This window comes from Phalacrocorax carbo, chromosome 11 (assembly GCF_963921805.1).
Source record: "Phalacrocorax carbo chromosome 11, bPhaCar2.1, whole genome shotgun sequence".
In the NCBI taxonomy this organism is placed as follows: Eukaryota; Metazoa; Chordata; class Aves; order Suliformes; family Phalacrocoracidae; genus Phalacrocorax; species Phalacrocorax carbo.
The window spans coordinates 22,536,781-22,556,944 of NC_087523.1; the positions used below are offsets into that span (position 1 = coordinate 22,536,781).

Here is a 20,164-nt window from a genome sequence, read left to right on the forward strand (position 1 = left end):
TGGGGCTCCCTACCTTCTCCCCCTGTCATCCTTTTCGCAGTTAGACATTGCCGCTGGGAGCAGCCATCCCCCCTGTGATGGTCTTCAGGGGTCTGGGAAACCTCTTGTGAGTTTTCCCAGACCCAGAAAGGCACGGAGATGGCTGTCAGGTGGGACCGTGCCAGCTCGTTTCCCCCAAACCAAAGGCAGCTGCTGGTGAGGATGTCCTGCATAAGCCCTACCCCCACGGAGGGGCTTCATCTGCCGCCTGGCAGATCCGTGTGCTTGGGGGCGTCATGGGACACGGCGCCTCGGTCCGCTTCCAGCTGTGCAGTACCAGCCGCTTGTTGGAAACACTTTGCCGTTTCCATGGTTCAAGGCATTCATGACCACAGAGAAAAATATGTCCTTTCAACCGCATCTGTAATTATTTACTGTGCTGAAAGGAAAGTAAACTCTTTGTAATGCATTAACCTTTGTCCTGATAATATGTATGACTTTAGTTGTCACTGATTCCTGGAAAACAGTGCTACTGCGTTACAAAATCATTTGAGTATCTTTTGTTTTCACAATTGAGTATCTTGCTTGTATTATGTTCCGCTTATTTTCTCTAATAGATAACGTTTTTTATATTTTTCTCAGTACTTAAAAGTGAAAAAAAATTGAAGATTTTTCTTTAGAGAAGTTATGCTAGACGTACTTCCGTGGTCCATGCCGTTTGCTGTCTTATGCCTATGAGTAATTGAGGAAATTCTTCTGCACCAATGAGAGCAAATATTGGTGCCCACTTTCTTCCACAGAAAATTATTTCTGTGGTTGTTCCAGAAACTGAAGTGATTCTTGTTTCCTTGAAAGGAATTATCTTAAATTATTGATATATTTCCACCACCACTGTTGTCAGGATCCCATTCAAGGCTAGGATGTGGGTTTGGTTTTTTTAACAAGTTAAAAATACCGAATCATTTGGATTCAACCTGCCATAAAAATGGTGTGGACTGTTGTGCAGTGCATTTGATTACAGATAAGATGGCTTGGGGAAGCTAAGCAGCCTTCAGCAACCTTGGTTCATTTGCAGCCACTCATAATCCTTCTCCCAGTCATTCCCAGTTCATTGCTTTACTTTGACTCACAAGTACTGCAGTGGTGAAGATTGCATGGGCTCAGGATGAGATGGCTCTGTCCCAGCTCTCCGCTGCAGTGCTCAGGGCATCCTTTCCTGAAGGCCAGAGTCTGGTGTTATTTCTGTCCCGGACCCGCAGCTGAGCCCTGCCTCTGGCACGTGGGGACGCTGCAGGTGCTGCTGCGGCGTGGGCTGCTTCAGCTCCTCCGTCCGGAGCCTGGCTGTGGGGCTTCTATCGCTCACGGCCCACAGGTCTTGGGACACTCAGTTAAAATATCTCTGAAGGACAGTGATGCAGCGCTTCCACCTCACTCTGATGGCTGGGACGCCTCCTCCGCAAGCGGGAGAATAAGCAGATAAACTGCTTGGGAACAACATTCCAGACTTCTTGGTATCATCATTAGGGCAAAGACAGAAGAAACAGAAAAACCTGGGGCAAACATAACATTTTGAAATAGCAAGAGACCCAGCTTCTAATAGCCTCACCAGATCTCTAACCAAGTGTTGTCAGGTTGGAAGGGACCTCTGAAGCTTGTCTCATCCATCCTGCCATCCAAAGCAGGACCAGCTTTAGCCATAGCTTGGATTGCTCCGGGACATGAAGCAGCTTAGTCTCCGCTGCTGACTACTATCTTGCCTAGATGCAAGCTGGTGGGAAATTTTGACTGTAGGTGGACATATTGAAGTCGGCTTGCGTTTTTGCTTTCATAAATGCCTCTCTGACTTAGATTCTTTGAGGAAACGCTTCTTACAGACAGATGTTTTAAAATGATGAGCTTAAGGCATCTGCTACTGTTGTCGCCAGTGTCTTTCAGCAGTTTCTGCGCTGTCTGTGCCTTTTTGCCTATGCAAAAGTGTAATTTGCATTTCACTTACTGCGGCCGGTAAAAATAGAGGATTGTTGTGTTTTGGTTCAACACCTTCCTGTTCATATCCTTGTTCTCAGTCTCACCCCCACAATGGCTCCCTGCAAAGTCTGAGACCACAAACTTTTCCTGCCTGCCTCCATGGAATAGTTCATCTGGTTTTAGTGCTGCCACCGAAAGCGCGTACGTTGTTAGTGAAAGCTGATGTGCTGCAAGGCTGTCTTTTAAAAGGAAGTTTAGCACCAGTCTTTGGCCAAACTTTAAATACTAACAGCCCATATAAGGAATATTCCTGCATGGCAGCTCACCTCTTGAAGCTCAGAGTAAATGAAAGACCTGAAAATTCCCATTAGCGTGATCTTTGCTTTGCTGACGGATGGGTTTTGGGTGGACAGGGTGAACCCTACAGTGGGGAGTGAGTCTATGGGCCTATGGCTCATCATTTAGGTGCCTGTCCTGGGTGTAGCCATTCCCTCCCCACCTCCGCTGAGTACAAAGCATGGAAAGAAACATTTCTTCATATACATCGTGAGCCTCAGCTTATCCCCAGTGGAGCTACAAGGATGGATGGGAAGTCAGCATTGCAGGAGAAGCTGGAAAGCCAGGTCTCTAAGAAGAAAGCAGTGGGAGCAAACCTCAGTTTCTGGTGCGAATACTAGCGCGGGGCAGCACAGGTGCCCTGTACCCACCCCTGCATGTGCTGGAAGTGCCGAAGGAGGCTTTGCCTCCTGGCTGCGTGGCTTCATCTCGCCAAAGTCCTTATGCACTACTCGGTGCTTCACAGCAGGGCCGGTCCTCAAGAAAACTACCGCAAGCTGAAACCATCAGGGTCTAGGGAGCAGAGCGAGAGCAGCTCGTTGGAGTCGAGAGCTGCATCTTCTAAATGTTAAGGGGCACATCGCAGGAGATGCTTAACAGATGCAAAAGGTCACCACTGCCCAAGCTTTCAGTAAAACAAAGGCCAACTATTTTTAACTTAATTTCAAGCGGGAAGCCTAAAGCCATAAGCTGGCCTGATTGCAGAAGGCCTAGACTTCTGTGGTAACCAGAGCTGTACGCATAATGCGAGCCCGTGACTGCGTACGCTGCAAGCTGCGGCCAAAGCCTGTTGTGCCCTCTGCCAATGCTGTGATGCCTGCAGTTGCGGTTGGGGCCCGACCTCACGAAGTTCTGCAAGCACTGCATTAAATATCTGCTCCTGCCTTGTCTTGGAGGGTTACCGTAGGAGACAGCGAGTTCATGAGCCAAAGGTGGGGGTTAACAGAGAGAGACATAAATAATATGCGTCACTTAGTAGTGCCCCCATCTTCAGCCATCCACTAGGAATGAGTGAAAAAGCGAGAGATTCATTGCCAGGCAAACGGGACAGGTGCTGTAAGGTGCACAGCAAAGGGATCTTGTGTTCTGCTTGGAGGATCCAGGGCTACCTAGATGTGTCCTCTACAGGACACAAAGCTTTGACTCTAAGGCTATTTTAGAAAATAAAGACGCTTTTTTTTGTTGTTTAAGACAGGTCCACAGAGATCCTGTTGGTGTACCTGCTGGCAGGTTTATAAGCACTGACAGGAGAAAGTCTGCATCTCTGTTTTGTGTGGCTTTCTTCACCCCGGTATTGAGGCCAAGAGAAACCAATTTCTGGTCCCAGATCGTTTCCTGATATTTCTCAATGCTGCTGTAGAAAGTGGGACTGCAGATGTAGGCCTCTGTTCGTACTTGTTTCTGGTATTGAATAAAAGCTAGTGTGACTTTAGTGAACTTTATGAACCCAGCAGGGTCTGGACATCATCTCGGCCAAGTAAGCAGCACCGAAGTTGCACCAGGCTTTCAGAACGTTCAGGTTGTCATCTTTCTGGTGGGACAAAGCTGTGTCAAGAAGAAAAAAAAAAAGCAAGTTTGGGCCAGCCTTATTCCTCCTGAAATAACATTTGCAGCAGGTCTTTTCTGAAATTTATGGAGGGCGTGTGGAATATTTTTCTGATTTCTTAACAGTCTGGCCGTGCAGGCCTAAGGCTCAGCGAGGCACACTTTTTCCATAGCAGCGCTAGGCATGAGCACTCAGCTGGTTTTCTATGCAGTTATGAAACTGGACCGCTTTCTGATTGCGGAACTCTAGGGGACCTGGGGAATGGGAAGACTTTTTTCCTAAGAGTAAGCTTGGAGGGCTTTTAAGTAGAGGAGCTGCTTGTTTCATTGATGGTCGCTTAGAGCTCGGGACAGAGCGTAGCTCCGCTCCTGGAGCACCCGAGCACATCATTTCGCTTGGATTGCCAGTTTGCAAACGAAGCTGCTCTGTGCCGTTGGGTGGCTGCCAAGCACACCACGAGGCCGCTGCCTGCAGCAGTGATGTGGGCAACACTGGAAAGGCTTTGTATCCAAATTAATAAATGCAACGCAGCCTGGGCTTGTTCTTGGCTGTCTTTCCTCCAGCTCTGGTAGGAAGCGGTCATCAGTCTGACAGCCCCGTCTGCAGCTTACAGACCGCTGCAGCATGTTGTCGTCGGAGCAAATGGTGCCTGTTACCCAAATAGATGACCCCACAGTCAGAGTCACTGTTTGATCCTATGGCTCCCATTCCCCAGCCGCTGATCAGACCGACGTCTGCCTCGGTGCTAGTGCAGGTGATCCTACAGCTCAGGTCCCGAGTCAAACTTTGTATTTCAAGGGGAAATTCTGCTATTGCCGTGGTGGCTATTTAGAACGAGCGGGTTATTTCGTCCCCTGGGCACGTGCAGGGAGCATGCAAGGCTGCTGCTGTTTCTAGGTGTTGTGACGCTGGCAGCCTGTTCCCTTTCTGCAAGCAGCACAAAAGGGTTTTCCATAGTACCGTGAGAGCCTTGGAGCTGTGCTCGGTGTAAAGCCCAGCTACCTCGCTGGTGTTTGTCATCCCTTTGGAGCTGGTGAGTGACCCAGACCCCGCCAAACACCTCCCGCATAGGTCTCTCTTTAGTGCTCTGCATTAGTACTCCATGCTTTTGAGGAAACCAGCATGTCCCCAGGTTGTCAAAGTGTACTGGGAACACAGATATACATTTTCATCTTATTCATAGGATTCCTCTGTCTCCCAGGGATCCCAGGTGCTGTGGACGTCAATGAACAGGTATTGCTTATGCTTGCCTAGAAATACCCCTTGCAAAACAGCGATACTTTGGGGATCTCAGTACAGCGCCAGCTGTTTGGGGATCCCAGACTGCATCACAGGTCAGTGGTTTGGTAGAAGTCATACAGAACATCTCTCCTCTATAGAGCTCTCGGCTTGGGAGGCTCCTGGTCTTACTCCCTCAGTGAGAGGGTTAGATTTGCAGTGAGGTATTTCTGATGAGGCCCTCTGACAAATTCCTGAGGACAAGATCCAGTCAGTAATCAGTTTTAATAGCTTCCTTCCCAGGCTGCATTATTTATTTCCTTAATTTATCACTTTTTAAGAAGGTACTTCTTTTATGTGCATGCACATGCACACGCACACACAAACCCTGATACGTTTGATGTTGTACTTGTGGTTGCCTGCAGTGAAGACTCCACACTTTCCATTCTCAACAGAGATTAAATCTTTTTTCATCTTTTGTCAAAATTTTGCAGTAAGGGTGAAATAAATATTTCTCACCTCAACTTCAAGGCAAACAACCAACCCTCTCAGGGTCCATATCCCAGTGCATGCAGCTCAGCCTTACTGCAGCAAAGGCAGTGGAGCTGCAAGAGTGATGGGTCCTTGCTTTTTTCCACCAAGGCCACAAGAAATAACGGATCAAATACTTCCTCCTCCAGCTTTGCAAGGACCAAGAACTACATATGGCTATATCCTCGTGTGGAGCCTTTCCCATATGTCACCCTGTCCATCGTAAAGCACCACACTAGGTGCCTGTACCAAAAAAACCTCCCTCTGCTCTTCGGGAGAACAGCCTCACAAACCAAAACCAAGCCGCATTTCCATACTGTCCTGCAGTGCACCCTCACTGGGTACTTTCCAGGGCTGGCCATTACAATTAATAATAATTAAAAGCAGTGCAGAGCAGCAGGGGGATAAATGCTTATCTCGGTTAGTTTCAAAGCTGTTGCGGATTGCATGCTCCAAATCACAGCAGGGAGCTGATGCCACGGGTGAGGAGCAATGGTTAAAAAAAGCCCTGGCTGCTTCCCAGAGAGCTGAAGTACTAATTAGGGCCATGGACAGTCAGCTAATTCAGACCTTAATGAGCCCTAAGGGACTGCAAGATAACAAAAGCTCAGCTGGGTACACCACTGCGCAGCCTTGAAGCAGCGCTGTTTTATTAATAAGAGCCCTGACAATAGATGTAGCATCGTACCCGCCACCGGGAGAAAACTGCAGAAAAGCAGCCTGTGAAATCTGGGCAGCGGAGGCAGGTCCAGCCTCCTCCAACAGCAGATTTCACCTGTTAAAAAGCCAGATGCACATCAGCAAGGTTTGAGGTCCCTGTAGCGAAAGCCCAGAGAGCTGCGACATTGGGTTGTTAGTCCCTGGGTTCCAAAGAGAAATTAAACCTGTCCAAAGGTGAGGCCAACGTCTTCCTCTTTTGAGGAGCTTTGAGGACTTTGGAGTGGAAAAATGTCTTCTCTAGGTAGTTACTTTTTTGGTTTTTTTTTGAAAAAAAAAAAACACGGTGCCTTTATTATCCTTCATTTTCTTGGAAAGCATCTTCGTAGAGGTATAGCAGGGATCTCTGTGTGTGCAGAGCAGGCCTGTGACCTGCCCTTGTCCCCCTGTGACCCATGTGGAGACGTGGCTAACACACAGCATGTTTCCATGCCTTCAGGATATGAACCAGATGCAAGGCAAAACGGAAAACCAAAAAACCTGCACAGCTGTCCCTGCGACCGGCTCCCAGCAAGGCCAATGTACCTTTTCATCTCCAGTTAGCTTTATCTGGTGCATTGTGGACCCTTTGTGGTCATGTATGTGGCCATGTCCAGCAAACCTTTCCTCTCTTGGATATTTGCTCTTTTGAAGCATAACTGATTTATTTTAAACATAAACAATGACATTTCCCCTTTGGGGGTGTCCTGGCAAACCTGGGGCCACCCGTGCGCTCCAGCCAGCCTGCTCAGCCAAAGCAAATATCTACCCAGGGCTGTGGGGCCCCAAGGGTGGCAGAGGGGTTTGCTCCTGAGCGGGGGCAGTAAGCCTTGCCGCTGTCCCGCTCCCGCTGGGCCCGCGTGTGCGCAAAGGCGTCCCTACCCCAGCCTTCCTTCTCGGCAGCGAAGGGCAGGGTCTGCCCTTTCATCACAGGTTCCCGTCAGGGCTTGTGCCTGTCTGGCTGTAGCACCGATCATCTCGGCGTTCAGCCCCCCCCAAGGAGGTGGGGAGTAGTTGACGCAATTTTGCTTAAGAGCTCATTTTTAATGGATTAAATTTAAATTTGTTTAGCTATTTCTCACAATTTTATACTTTTTGTCTCCTTAGCAAGCTGAAATGCTAATTGTGGACCAGATGAGCATAATGCTAGTTTTCAAAAAGGGTAAAGGAAACGAGGGATGTGCCGGGTTCTTCCCACCAAAGGAGCATTAGTTCTCATCTAAGTTTCTTTCCCTCCCCATTGGTCCTATTTTTATATATGTGCATTATATTATATGCAAGTGGGAATCTTCCTGAGGTTGTTGCAATTCTTTCTGTATATATATAAAAAAGCGCCTTTTTTCTGTCAAACCTGATCTTTCTGGGAGCTCCTTCCCTGATGTGTAGCTGTTGCTCCCCAGTGCTGAGCCCATCCCATTCATCACTAATCCTTTCAAAATACTGGGTACAACTTTCTTCTTCTTTTCTATTACATTTATCAAACCCAACCCCAGGCAGCGCCCCAGGCCTGGGGCAGAGGGGCTGGGAAGTGCCCGGCGGAGAAGGCCCTGGGGGTGCTGGCTGACAGCCGGCTGGGCATGAGCCAGCAGTGCCCGGGTGGCCAAGGAGGCCACCAGCCCCCGGGCTTGTGTCAGCACTGGGGTGGCCAGCAGGGGCCGGGCAGGGATGGGGCCCCTGTGCTCGGCACTGGGGAGGCCCCACCTCGAACGCTGGGCTCAGGTTTGGGCCCCTCGGGACAAGAAGGGCCTGGAGGGGCTGGAGCGTGTCCAGAGAAGGGCAGCGGGGCTGGGGCAGGGTCTGGAGCACAAGTGTGCTGGGGGGCAGCTGAGGGGGCTGGGGGGGTTTAGCCTGGAGAAGGGGGGGCTGAGGGGAGCCCTTCTCGCTCTCTGCAGCTGCCTGAGAGGGGCTGGAGTGAGGGGGGGGCTGGTCTCTGCTCCCAAGGCACCAGGGACAGGACGACAGGGAACGGCCTCAGGCTGCGTCAGGGGAGGTTTGGGTTGGGTGTGAGGGAAAATGCCTTCCCTGCCAGAGGGGTCAGGCCCTGGCACAGGCTGCCCAGAGAGGTGGGGGGGTCACCAGCCCTGGGGGGGTTCAAAAGACATGTAGACGTGGCACTTCAGGGCATGGTTTAGGAGACATGGCAGTGTTGGGCTGATGGTTGGATTTGATGATCCTAGAGGTCTTTTCCAACCTTAATGATTCTGTGAGTCTATGAATATCAAGACCCTGCAAGAGAGAGCAAGAAGTTAGGTGTCTGCTCACCTGGAAGGTTCAATCTGGCCAATGGTAAGAAAGGTTACTTTGGTTTCCCTGCTAAAATAAAGGATGGTGCCTTGCTCCTTACCCTTGTTTACACAGCTCAGAACAGCTCCCCGCTTTGTAAGTCAGGATCACACCCTTCCTCTCATTGCCGAAGTGTGTTTCCTGAAAAAGTACAACCTGTCTCCTCCATCTGCCGCTGCGATCAAAATAGCTGGGGGGCAGCTCCCCTCCTCCTTCCCCAGGCGAGAAGTGTTACTCGAAAAAGCCAAGCTGTGCGCGGCACCTGCTAACTGTCCCCCGCGCACGGGGCTCGGCGCTTCCCGAAGCGGGTCAGGCGGTGCTGCCGGGGGGGATAACCATCTGCCGGGGTCACGCAGCTGTAAAGAGCTGGGAGGGGGTGTGCCGCATGTTATGTTAGGGGCTGCGTGGAGGTACCCAGGCAGCTTCAAAAGCTGAGGCACACTGGGTCCAAAGCCCTCCTGCTGTGACCACAGGTGGTCAACAGGTTCCCCCCATCTGTCCAACAGCCTTCCTATCTTTTGCAACCCAACTGTATGATATCTTTATTTTATTATATCTAGAGTTTGCTGTTTATATCTATCTTTGTAGCTACATTGTGTTTTGCTGCATGTCGGTATTAACAGCTTGCACCCCTTAAATATCCCACCCAGGTAAATGTGTTGTTTGCTGCTACCCTCTCTGCTTCTCTCCTCTCCCTGTGCTGCAAAGGGCAACGTGTCCCTCCATCCCACAGCCAACCTCTGGTGTTCACCACATAGGCAGTTTCTTTCTGATGCTCCGGCTTTTCGTACTATTCCAAGTACAAAAGGCTACAGCACGGACAGGAAAAAAGTGCTTATTTTTGGCCTCCTGAACTTAGTACCACGAAATAACGGGATGTGTTGCAAATTGTGACCTTTTAATCATTATTCCTGGCATGAAATCCTGAAGTTCTTTTTGCTGATATTCCTGATATATGAATCTTTGAAATTTCATTTTGCAATCTCAGAGCCAAAGACGAACATAAAATAATAAAATATTGGTAAGAGTTGGGGCACCTGCAAGACAAATGCAGGTGTTTTCCTTGTCATGTAGTGAGTCTGTCTCATTTGCAAAGCTTTTGCTTTAGGAAATATTTTTAGACCAGATATGTGCTGTTTGGTACAATAACGTTAAGGGTATTTGGTTTTTTTCTTGTTATTTCGAGTGAAACCTGCTATATCATGTGGTTTTCTTCAATCAAAATTCCCCAGTGACAGTTCTTGTGAGTCATCACATTTTAGGAAATAGCTATTGGAAGTCTTTTCACCCCTGTTCCCAGCTTCCAAACCATTTAAAAGAGCTGTAATAGATACTAGAAGAGTCTTAATCAGAGATTAAGACATTAAACACCATTGTCACCCCCCTTTTCCCCTCCCCATGGCCACCCACACATCTTTCTACTATACCTCCTACCTCCCCCACATCAGCTCCTGGCTCCTTCTGAGTTTGGCGCTCAGCAAAAACAGGGACCTAATGGTAATGCCTGGATGGAGAAGGAAATTCATACACTTTTATGCCTGTGTGTACTCTGATCCTTGACTCTGGGGTGCAAAAAGGTATCGTGTTACTGCTGTAAGAGCATTATGTGCTTGTTCTGGAGGTCTCTGCGGCTGCTCGGCCATTGACTCTTGGAAGTATGTTACTCAATGCCATAGAGAGAATGAGTCTTCTATCTGTGCGATAGAGATGATACACATGTCCACTGACATGAAAATAATGTTATGTGGTAAAATCCCCCTGGATTCTCTGTATCTTACTTCCAGCTGGAATACAGCATTTGTGGATGCTTTGCTGGATGAGTTTGAGCAGGGTGTCTGGGTGGAAACAACTCTCTTCTAAGCACTGAAATAGTTTTTATTTATGTATTTAAAATCATAAATATAAGAAGACAAAAAAAAAAAAAAACAAAACCCACAAACCCCAAACCTGCATGTCTGTAAGAATAATGAAGCAATAACCTTCTGTTTCAGTCTGGTTTCCTGGCACCACTGCTCAGTCCTAGCAAATGCATGGAGGGAGGCTGTAGAGTCAAACAGAAAGTAAAGGGAAACACGATTCACCGGATATTTTGCAGCCTTGTCATTAGAAAACTGAGTAGGTGGAAGAGCTGGGTTTGGGTTAGGAATTTCTGATCCCGCCCTGTGCTTGGCTCCCTTCTCCCTTTTCACCTCTGACTTACTCAATGTAGAAGTCATTAATATGACAATGGTACGTTAGGCGAGCGCAGGACAGGTATTTTGCCTCTCCTCCCAGATCAATCCTCCTTCCTTCCCTCCTGCTTCTCCGCTGCTTTCTTCGGCAGCATCCTTCTTCCTACATTCTGGGCAATAACAGGGCCCAGAAGGGCTTTGGTATCTTGGTTCCCTCCCGGAACCCCTTTTCCCTGGGTTTTGCCAAGTGTCTCACACGTGTGCTGAATAAGCCCTCCTTTACTTTCCCTCCTCACCATGCTTTGATGGCCATTTCTTGGGACAACAACAGAGCAAAGCTCACAGCAGTAACAAACCATGAAAATCTTTGCCCTTCAATTCAACTGTTTGGCATTATCAAGGAGAAGAAATGCAAAACGGTAACACTCTTTAATTCATTAATGCCTTAATTGATTTCACAGAATTTCTTTGCAGCCACTTAAAGCAGTCTCTCTTCTCTGCTTTTTATGAGCTGCAAGTACAAAGGATGGGTATGGAAGACAAGGCTGCCACTCACAGAAATAAATGAAAATACTGATGTAGCGTAAGTTGCCTGAAAGCAAAAAATATCAAATTCTTTCCTGTTCTGCTGAATTTGGCATGCATCACAAATATGAACCTTCTGCATTTCCAGTACTCTGTGAAGAAGAAAAGGGCAATCTTTTTTTCCCCATTAATAACAAGCACCTAAGGGGCAATCAGAGCAACAGGGAGCAGCCCAACCCGGCGAATTTATATTTTTGTCAAAAGAAACCCTCCTCAATCGCTTGTCAGAGATGAATGCTAGTGAGAGAACGGGGGCTTTGAAAGGCAATGGAGCTGTTGTCATACAGAGTGTGTCTCCTTTCAAAAACACTTCCAATGGTATTTATTTTTTGTATTGATTTCAAGAAGCTCTGGCTACAATACAGGTCCTCTTTTGGCATCAGTGCTTCTCTCGAGAATACTTTCCAGGTGTTTTTTTGAACACAGATGTAGAGCTGAGGAATCAAATCAGGGACTCAGCAGACAAAGGGAACGGCTTCAAAGCTTAACCCATTGTCATGGGTTGGCATTACTTTCCCGGCATCTTTGCCTGGACATGTTAAGCCAAAGATGCTCTTGCTTTTGGGCGAGAAGAACCCTTTTTCTCCTGTTTCTCCCTAAAAGTCTAACGCACATCCAGAAGGTAAGAATGATGCTTCTAGAGAACAAAAAAAAAAAAAGTGCAGATTGCTCAATTTGAGAGAAAACAGATTTTTTTTCTCCCATTTTATTTTAAGTGGAGATGGGCTTTAATAAAAAAAGGGTTGCTGGGTCAGAAGGGATGTGTCCTCCCTTACTTCTGATGGAAACCAGAGCAGATGAGCAGGCCCAGCGCTGACAGGCAACGGGTGTTTCCCTCGCTGAAATGAAATCTAAATTTACCTTTCGTGGGTGTTCTCGCCCCGACACCCCCCCAGGTGTTTTGTGCTGGACGGCTGTCAACCAGGCGGCCAGTTTGGGTCACCTCCATGTAAAGCTTTGGTTTTGAAAAGCAGTTTGAGGCTGAAATGGGGCTGCATTCAGGGCGTTACGGGTCTTTCTAACTGAGCACAATGGAAAGGGCGACCACGGACCAAGGATGTTTCTTCCCGTCGCTTTTCAACATGTGTTTCTCTGAGCGGTGTGGGAGAACAACCTGCATTGGTGAAGATGATGGAAGGACTGTGAAGGGGTTACTGCTACTCTGATGCTTCCAAATATTTGGGGTTCAGGAAGAGTTCAGGCACCTGAAATGCATTATCTTAGCATCTTAAACAGGTGAAAATCTGGAGGAAAGAGTAGTAAAAATTTGCTTTTCATTAACACAAGCTAATGATTTAGCTAGCACTTTTGGTACTGAGAGCATGCAGCCACATACTATTTTGAGGTTTCACTTGTTTTTCTGCCAAGTTCTAGTTTCCAGACGAGCTTTATTTTCGAGTGGGAGCTAAGGACTTCTGAACAGTATGTCAAGCATCATCCACTGGATCTGCTAATTTGCGGCTAGATTGTGCAACGCAGCCAATGTGACTAATTTTAGATGTGCCTCGCAGGGCGAGTGCGGGATGGCTTTACTTAAGTACAGGCTGGGGGAACAGCCCCAAGCACGAGGATTAATTGTGTAAGAATTTAGTACAATCATGGGTGAGGCTTATATGATGCAGCCCTTTCTTTTACTTCTGTGCTGTTAATGTGAACTTTGTGGTCAAGAGTTTCCTAGAATATTATTTATAATACACTCAGTTCCTAAAAACCTTTTATTTCTCAGTAGCAGAACCCCACCCCTTCTGAGGTCTCAGCAGACAGTCTGGGAAAAGGGGCTTTCTCCTGTTCTGTCGTGGGGCCACCTCTTTGCCATTAGCCTTCTCACATCTTTGTTGGATGTAGATGTTGCCTTCAATACACTTGTTTTTACCTCAGTAAAGCACACGCGCGATACCAGCCTTCCCAGGCAGCCACGCTGCTGCCTAAGCAACCATATTCTTTCCGGAGCATTTCATGTAGGGTGGTTTGGGTTTTTTTTCCCCAGCAAGTAGTAAAGCTGACCTGAAATACATGTGGTGTTTGGACTGGAGTTTAATTTCCCAAGAAAGGCTGAAATCCTGCAAGTCAACAGTAAAACCTGACTGACTCTAGTGAAGTGAGGCTGAAGGGGCAGTAGCCGGTATATAACCCCCATAACACTGGGACTGTGTGGGTGCTTTCATCCAGAAAGAGCAAGACCCTGGCCCAGCTTCTCACTCAGCAGACTGCAGAAGCCCGATGCACTCGTGCCCTGCCCGTCCCCCACTTCGCAGCTCTGTTCTGCCCGGAGGCAGGAGTGGATCCAGCTCTCTGTATCGCCAGAGCGGCTTCCCAGAGCTTGCAGAGGCTTGCCCCCGGCAGGGATTTGGCTGGCAAGACTGAAGAGAGCCTGGCGAAAGGAAAGAGGGAAATCTGCAACGACATCTGAGAGGAGACTTCGTACTGAGATGAATTGTGCAGAAGAGTCAAAAAATTGAAAGCAGAGTTTATAATGTGGACAAAAATGTTGAGATTAGATCCTGATGTTTGCCTGAAATTCAGAGAAAAATTCCCCATAGAGCAGTGTGCTTTGAAAGAGGCTCTTCCTGTGCTGCTGCTGCCAGATTTGGTTCAGTTCATCGTCAGTGCGGCTTGGCCTGGTGAGAATAAAGCTCCAGCACCTTTCCCGAGGGCAGTGCGACCACCCTCGCAGTTATGGCCAGCAAGGCAGACTGTTTAATGCCTGCTTTTGCTCTCTGACCATGGGACCCTAGAGCTGGCTATGCAATATTGCGAACAGAAACCTTTACGTGGAAGGCACGCGGCAGGGGAACCATTGCTGCAGCCCAGGGAGTGAGGAGAGGTGAGCCAAGACCATGGATTTGATCTTACAGGTCTTTCCCAACCTAAATGATTCTACAGTTTGTGTCTGGCTGGGTTTCTGCAGCTCGTAGGAGGTTTGCTCAGTCTCATCCCTTCCATTAAAACCGTTATCCTGAGGGAGCTCCCGCTTGCTAGCTAGTTTGAGATACTTTTTTTTTCCCCTCACTGCTGTCATTTTGTTGTCACAGCTCCTAACTGATTGCTCAGCACTGGTCACCCACAGCACCAGAGCTCAGGTTTTATTCTCATGATTAGGACCTTACAAACGCCTTTCACGAAGCACCACGCGCATCAGCAGCTCGGTACCACCGCGTCCATCGCTGCTGGAAATGGTGCCTTTTCCCACCATCAGCAACAGCAGCTTTAACCTCCCTGCCTGGCTCGCTGCTAATTTACAGCGCTTCTAACACATCTATGCCTGCCTGGGACTGCTTCATGGAAACTCGGCTACACCGAGAGGCGGAGGAAGAGAAAATGCTCAGGAGGCCAAGCAGGAGAGATAACAGCCTCTGTACCATAGCAAGAGACAGTGATTAAGGAGGGAGCTTTGCAGATGTTTATGGAAACCTGCCCCAGGTCTGGAAGGATGTGCACAGACAGATGCTTGAGAACTGGATGCAGGGAGGCACCGTGGCCCAGTTGGAAATGGAGACCGGCAATGATTAATGCAGGGTACGAGATGATAGCTAGCAGGGAGCGGGCTGGAAGGGGGTGTGCAAGTGGAAGCCAAGAGCCCTGCAAACCAAAGGGCCCCTTATCTCCTTGTTTCTCCAGCAAGAGAAGGTGAAATGAGGCGGCTGTGGGGCCGGGCTAGCACTGCCTGGCCAGGGCGATAGGGTGCTCTCTGCACCTGCGCTGGCTGCTGGCACCAAGATGAAAAAAAACACAGAAAGCACAAAGAATAATTATGCAATGCAAAGAAAAAGTATTAAAACTAACAAAAGCTGAGAAAAAGCTGTTGTGCTCCTGCCTTGACCATTGCTCCCAAAACACTTCAGATATGTCTTATCTAGCTGAGATCCAGGCTCCATCAGACTAATTCTGAATTTAAAAGAGCTCTAATTAGGCTGTTCACTGGCCTTTCAATTGCATTTGAATCGACCCATGGAGCCCAAATACTGAAGTTAGGGGTGTCCTTAACCCAGGCTTCAGGTGCAACCTTAGCACCTGGGCAGTGGGATAAGGTGAGGGGAGGTACGGGGGGCAATAAGAGATGCCGTGACAAGTCGCAGTGTGCCCCCAGCGCCGGGCAGCGACAGGACTCCCCTCACCTCCTGGTGTGCTGGTTTCCCTTATTACTAAAATGACTTGGGGGGGAGCGGGTGCGTGCGCAGAGCGCCCAAGCGCAGGCCTTTCCCACTCTGCTGGGCTTCGAGGCACCATTACGCGACTAACAAGAACAAAAAATGTCACTGGAAGGAATGCTGCTGTTTAAATGACTCACTCGTGGCTTTGTTTCAGCTGCTACAACATTGCAGAACTAATGGCCAATCACTAACATTACAGCAACGTCCTTGTCACAAGTGAATGCGCACATTGAGCTTTATTTCTCTAATGTCATCGGGCTGGCAGATAATGGGAAAGAAGAATTTTTGCCCGTAAATTGCAGCACATGTTAAAAATCGCAAGTAGAAAGGAGAGGAGCTTGTGAATCACCTCACCGATCAAGGATTTACAACTCTTAGTGCTGGTCAGAGCAGGGGAACATAGGGAGACGACAGAAGCCTGCATTTGCTGAACAAGCTGTACTAGCAAGATGTGTCTGGGAAGCGAGAGGGCAATTAATTAAATACAAAAGGAAATAAAGCAAAGAGGAAAGAAAGGAAGGAGAGGAAGGAAAACAAGAGAGCGAGAGGGGAAGAAAGGAAGAAAAAGAACGAACATAAGAAGGGAAGAACTTCATCCATTTGCAAGTCTAAAGCTACGCAGGGGGAGCAGGACCCCCTCAAGGCACTGCCCAGGCCGAAGGCGCCGCAGAACGGCTGGTGCTGGGGTTGGCCTCGCTGTGGGAAAAGGGATGCGATGTGGGGCTCGGCTGGGACCAGTTAAACACACTGCACAGGGTGACCGGCAAGGGGGGAGCAGGTGGGTGGGCTATAGACCAAGGAATTACACCGGGAAGGCAGGCGGAGAGTGTGGCTTGCGGCATCTCCCCAGACTGCGGGGCCCGGCGGCGGTGAGCCAGGCATGGGGCTGCTCTTTGGGGCTCTCCTGGACCACCTGGCTGGGAATGCTTAGTGCTTCTTCAGAGGGGGGCTGTGGTGGCCCAAGTGCCCAGTGCAGTGGTTTGGGGTGGCCCTTGGGAGCACCCAGCGAGGCGGCGAGAGGCAGGCGCGAACGAGGCACGAAGAGGCTTTCGCTTGTGCTGCGCAGGGACTCCAGGCGCCTGCGATTGCCACTGCAGGCACTGTCAGCTCTGCACCGGCCCCCTTGGATCAGCACAGGCTTTATTCCTTTTGCAAGCCCTTGACCTTTCTGTTCCTTTCAAATAAGCTGAAATTTCTTACGCTGGCCTGCTTGAAATGCTGTCCCCTAATACACCACCCTCTTCCCACCACCTTAGCCTTCCAGTCTAATCATTCACCAGCTTGAGCACGGAATTCTAGTCTCAGAAGTCAAATAATAACAACGCTCCTTCGAGAGCAGGTTTAAGTTGATACGAGCCATAAGTCAAGAGGAACAATTTAAAAAAATTTTTTAAATCAATATATTTTACTTAGCCAAGCATTGCTATGTCACTCATGCTGCCTTCGTTTGCTAAGTCTTTTTACAGTCCACTTAGCCTGCAATCTGCCTGCTGTTTGCTCTGAGCGCTCCGCTCGACCGGACAGGGACAGTAACCGCGATCGGCTTCGCTAGCTGGTTTTTTTTTTTATGCTTAGTTTCACTTGAAGGGTCTCCGCCACAATGTTTGGACAGAAACACTGCAGAGACATGGTTATTTGTTTAAACCATCTGTTTCCATTGGCACGAAGATAGCCCATCACAATATTTCTGCTGGTTTTCAAACTCTTTGCACACCTGGCAGCGGCCGGACGTGTTAGCAGAGCCAAGTGACGCGATCCTGCTGTTACCAACAGTTCATGCTAGTTTGGTGCAGGTATAAATAATGCTTAGCACTGAAGGCAATGCCCTTTTCCTGCTGCCCTCTCTGAAGTTCTCATCCTCCAGGAATTATAACCGGGGTGTGTGTGGTGGAATTCAAACTGGCATTTCTACAGCAGTTTGTATCAGCCTTTCTCTTCCAGTAAAAGCTTTTTGTTTGTGTTTGGTGCAGGATAAATAAGGCCTTTAACTGACTACATGACTGGGTATTACTAACATGCCTTTTCATGAAAAGCCAAAAGAATTACTGAGTCAGGGCATAAACCAGCGCTGAGTAGCCTCCGCATCGCTCTCCCCTGGGGTTCTTCTCTCTGGGTTTTTGGGGACCTGTTATTCCCTAGCTGTAAAACATCCCCATTAGCTCCTGACCCTGCTTCTGGTCGCAAAACTCAAAATGCATCTGTCTGGGCAGCGTGAAGGAACATTTTAACAGTGAACGCAGGCTTCGGTGGGTGCTGCCTCCTGGGAATGTGCTCTGATTTCTCTTTCACCACCCCCAGGAGACACCTGCTACCTCAAACTCTGCAGTCTGGCTTCCCATGTGGTGGTAAATCAGCGGGGTCAGGATGCCCAAGGTGCAAGAAGTGGATGGGAAAACCCAACCGCCTGTTCCCCTTCGCCAGGTAAGTGTCATTACCAGCCGCTCCAGAGTAAAACCATGTTGTATCCGCACACGACGAACAACTCGCTCCTCCCTGTCCAGAGGTGTCATTAACGGAGCCCCTGGGTAGCACTAAATTATGTGCAAGGCTGAAACCACTCATCTGTAATCAGGCAACAGAATCAAACTTGTTTAATGGTACATCCAGACAGTAAAAATAAGGCCAGTGTAACTGCGCTAGCAACACCGATAACAACAGCATGACACATCCTTGAGCGATTTGGCTGCGCGCTCGCCTCCCCAGCCGGCTGGCAGCAGGCACAGCCGGCGCTGCCTGCAGCGGGCAGGCCACACACCGGTCGGCAGCCCCTTCTCCGCGGCATACAAAAAGCTGTTGGTTTTCTCCATCCATCTCCTTTTGCCCCCGGCGATGCTGCCCGCACCGGAGAAGCAGCCTGCGTGTACCTCCGCCGGCATCCGGGCTGGGGCAGGTGCCGCGGGCAGGATACGTACCTTGCGTGTCAAAGCCCCTTTAGCAGCACCTTCGCAGTCACCGTTACTGTCGCCGGCAAACAGCAGCTGCCTTCAGGTGGCGATGCCGCAGGACCAAACGCGGTGGCTTTGTGGGGAGCCTGGACGCTCGCAGTCCTTAGAGACCGGGCACAAACCATCCTGGAAGCAGACCCAGAGACCGCGGCGCCCGCCTCGGCTCTCGCCACAGCTACGCGTATTTATTGTATTTGATCCTATTTTCTTTTCCTGGTCCAAAGACTCTGGATTTCCTTTGTATAGCGTGAAACCACCGCAGCAGCAGGGCTGGCCAGGGACTCCTCTCTTGCTGCCCTGGATCTGTGGGGGAGTGAAACTTTGAGGAAATCGGTGCGCCGGTCACCTATTCCCTCAAAACCCAGCCTGTAGGATAAGGGCTCTGTTAGGAGAGGTGGCAACGTGGTTACAGGTCCCCTTAGGACCACAGAATAACCCTCCCTGGTCCTGACCCACTGTGTGTGTACACACAGTGCCCACCACATTACGGGCACCAGTGCTTTTGCCTGTTGGAGTAGGGCTCTTGGTGGCATCACCTGGGTGTCCCCTGGGAGCACGAGGGCCCTCCACAGCTGGCCGTGGGCACCAAAGCAACAGAGCTTGGCTCTAGCCAAACCGAAAAATAAATTACAAAATAGAAACGATGGGGTTTAGGTTGGAAAAGGCAGCAAGTGACAGAATTTTTTACGCTTGCACTATTAGCGCACTTTGCCTGTCTCGGCCTTTGCTGCATTTGGGCCCGTGAGGCTCTGTAAGAACCGCACACTTTCATGTCAGCTGAGAATTGGATGGGGAGCAGAGCGTGCCCTAAGGCTGCTCCTTTTTGGCACAGGAAAAGCACTGGTCTGGCTGCTGGGGAGTTAAAATACAGCAAATGGCACTTCTTTGAATTTATCCAGCTTCCAAACAGAAAACAAAGAACGCGTGCGATGGCACGAATATACAGAAAGCAAGCCCACTTCAAGCTGTGCTAAAATACCTTCGACTCAAAAAGTCCCTGCAGCCTGGGCTGCACGGGAGTGACTGATGGTAGAAAAGCCATCACAGGTCGAGGTCAGCCAGCATCAAATTGATATTGAAATGACCTGGGCGGTACGGCTCAAGAAAGCTCGGCTCAGCCCATTCATCTAGGCAGGTCAGCTCTCGCCCGGGATGAAGAAATAGCCAGTGTCAAAGGGCTGCTGAGCTAACGGCAGCAGCGACTTCCACTCCTGCAAATGACTGACTTGTTCAAACCTGCTGCTCACTTCACGCGCCGGCACAGTTTCGCAGTGAATGTGATACAGTGGCAACCCAGCCTATATAAAACCTGCCTTAGCAATCACTGTCGTCAGGAGGAAGAGGTATTTCCTCTTAAGTGGCCGAGCTGAACTACTGCCAAGCGTTTCCAGGCTGGATCAGGCCAGTCACTAAACCTGCGGATCAGGTACTGCTTTCAGTTACACCTGTAGTAAGCCTGTGGTAGGTCACTGGGGTTGTTCCCACTTATACCAGTTCAGAAAAGAGTCAGGAATATTTTTGGTTTGGGGTTTTTTGTTTTTTGTTTTTTTTAACCTCAGTTACACAGTTCTGGGGAAAAAAATCCCACTGATGAATGGAGACTCTGGATGGCTGTTGTATGGGTAAGAGGAGCCCTGGCTGTAATTTGTTTGGCGTCACCACCCAAGGGCAAACTGTGCTGTGGGCGAAGGCCGCCTCCCTTCCGAGTGCCTGTGAACCTGCAAAGGCGCGAACGCACCTGTGCACCCCCTCTGA

At 49.2% G+C, this 20,164-nt stretch overlaps 1 long non-coding RNA gene across 2 annotated transcripts in view; it reads left to right on the plus strand.

The window, feature by feature from the left end:
* Window positions 1-20,164, plus strand: part of LOC135315390 (uncharacterized) — a 313,306-nt gene that overhangs the window by 277,621 nt on the left and 15,521 nt on the right. For both annotated transcript variants that reach the window (XR_010374854.1, XR_010374853.1), the window contains one exon: window positions 17,763-17,885. This is a non-coding gene — a long non-coding RNA (uncharacterized LOC135315390). The remainder of the gene's footprint in view (window positions 1-17,762; window positions 17,886-20,164) is intronic.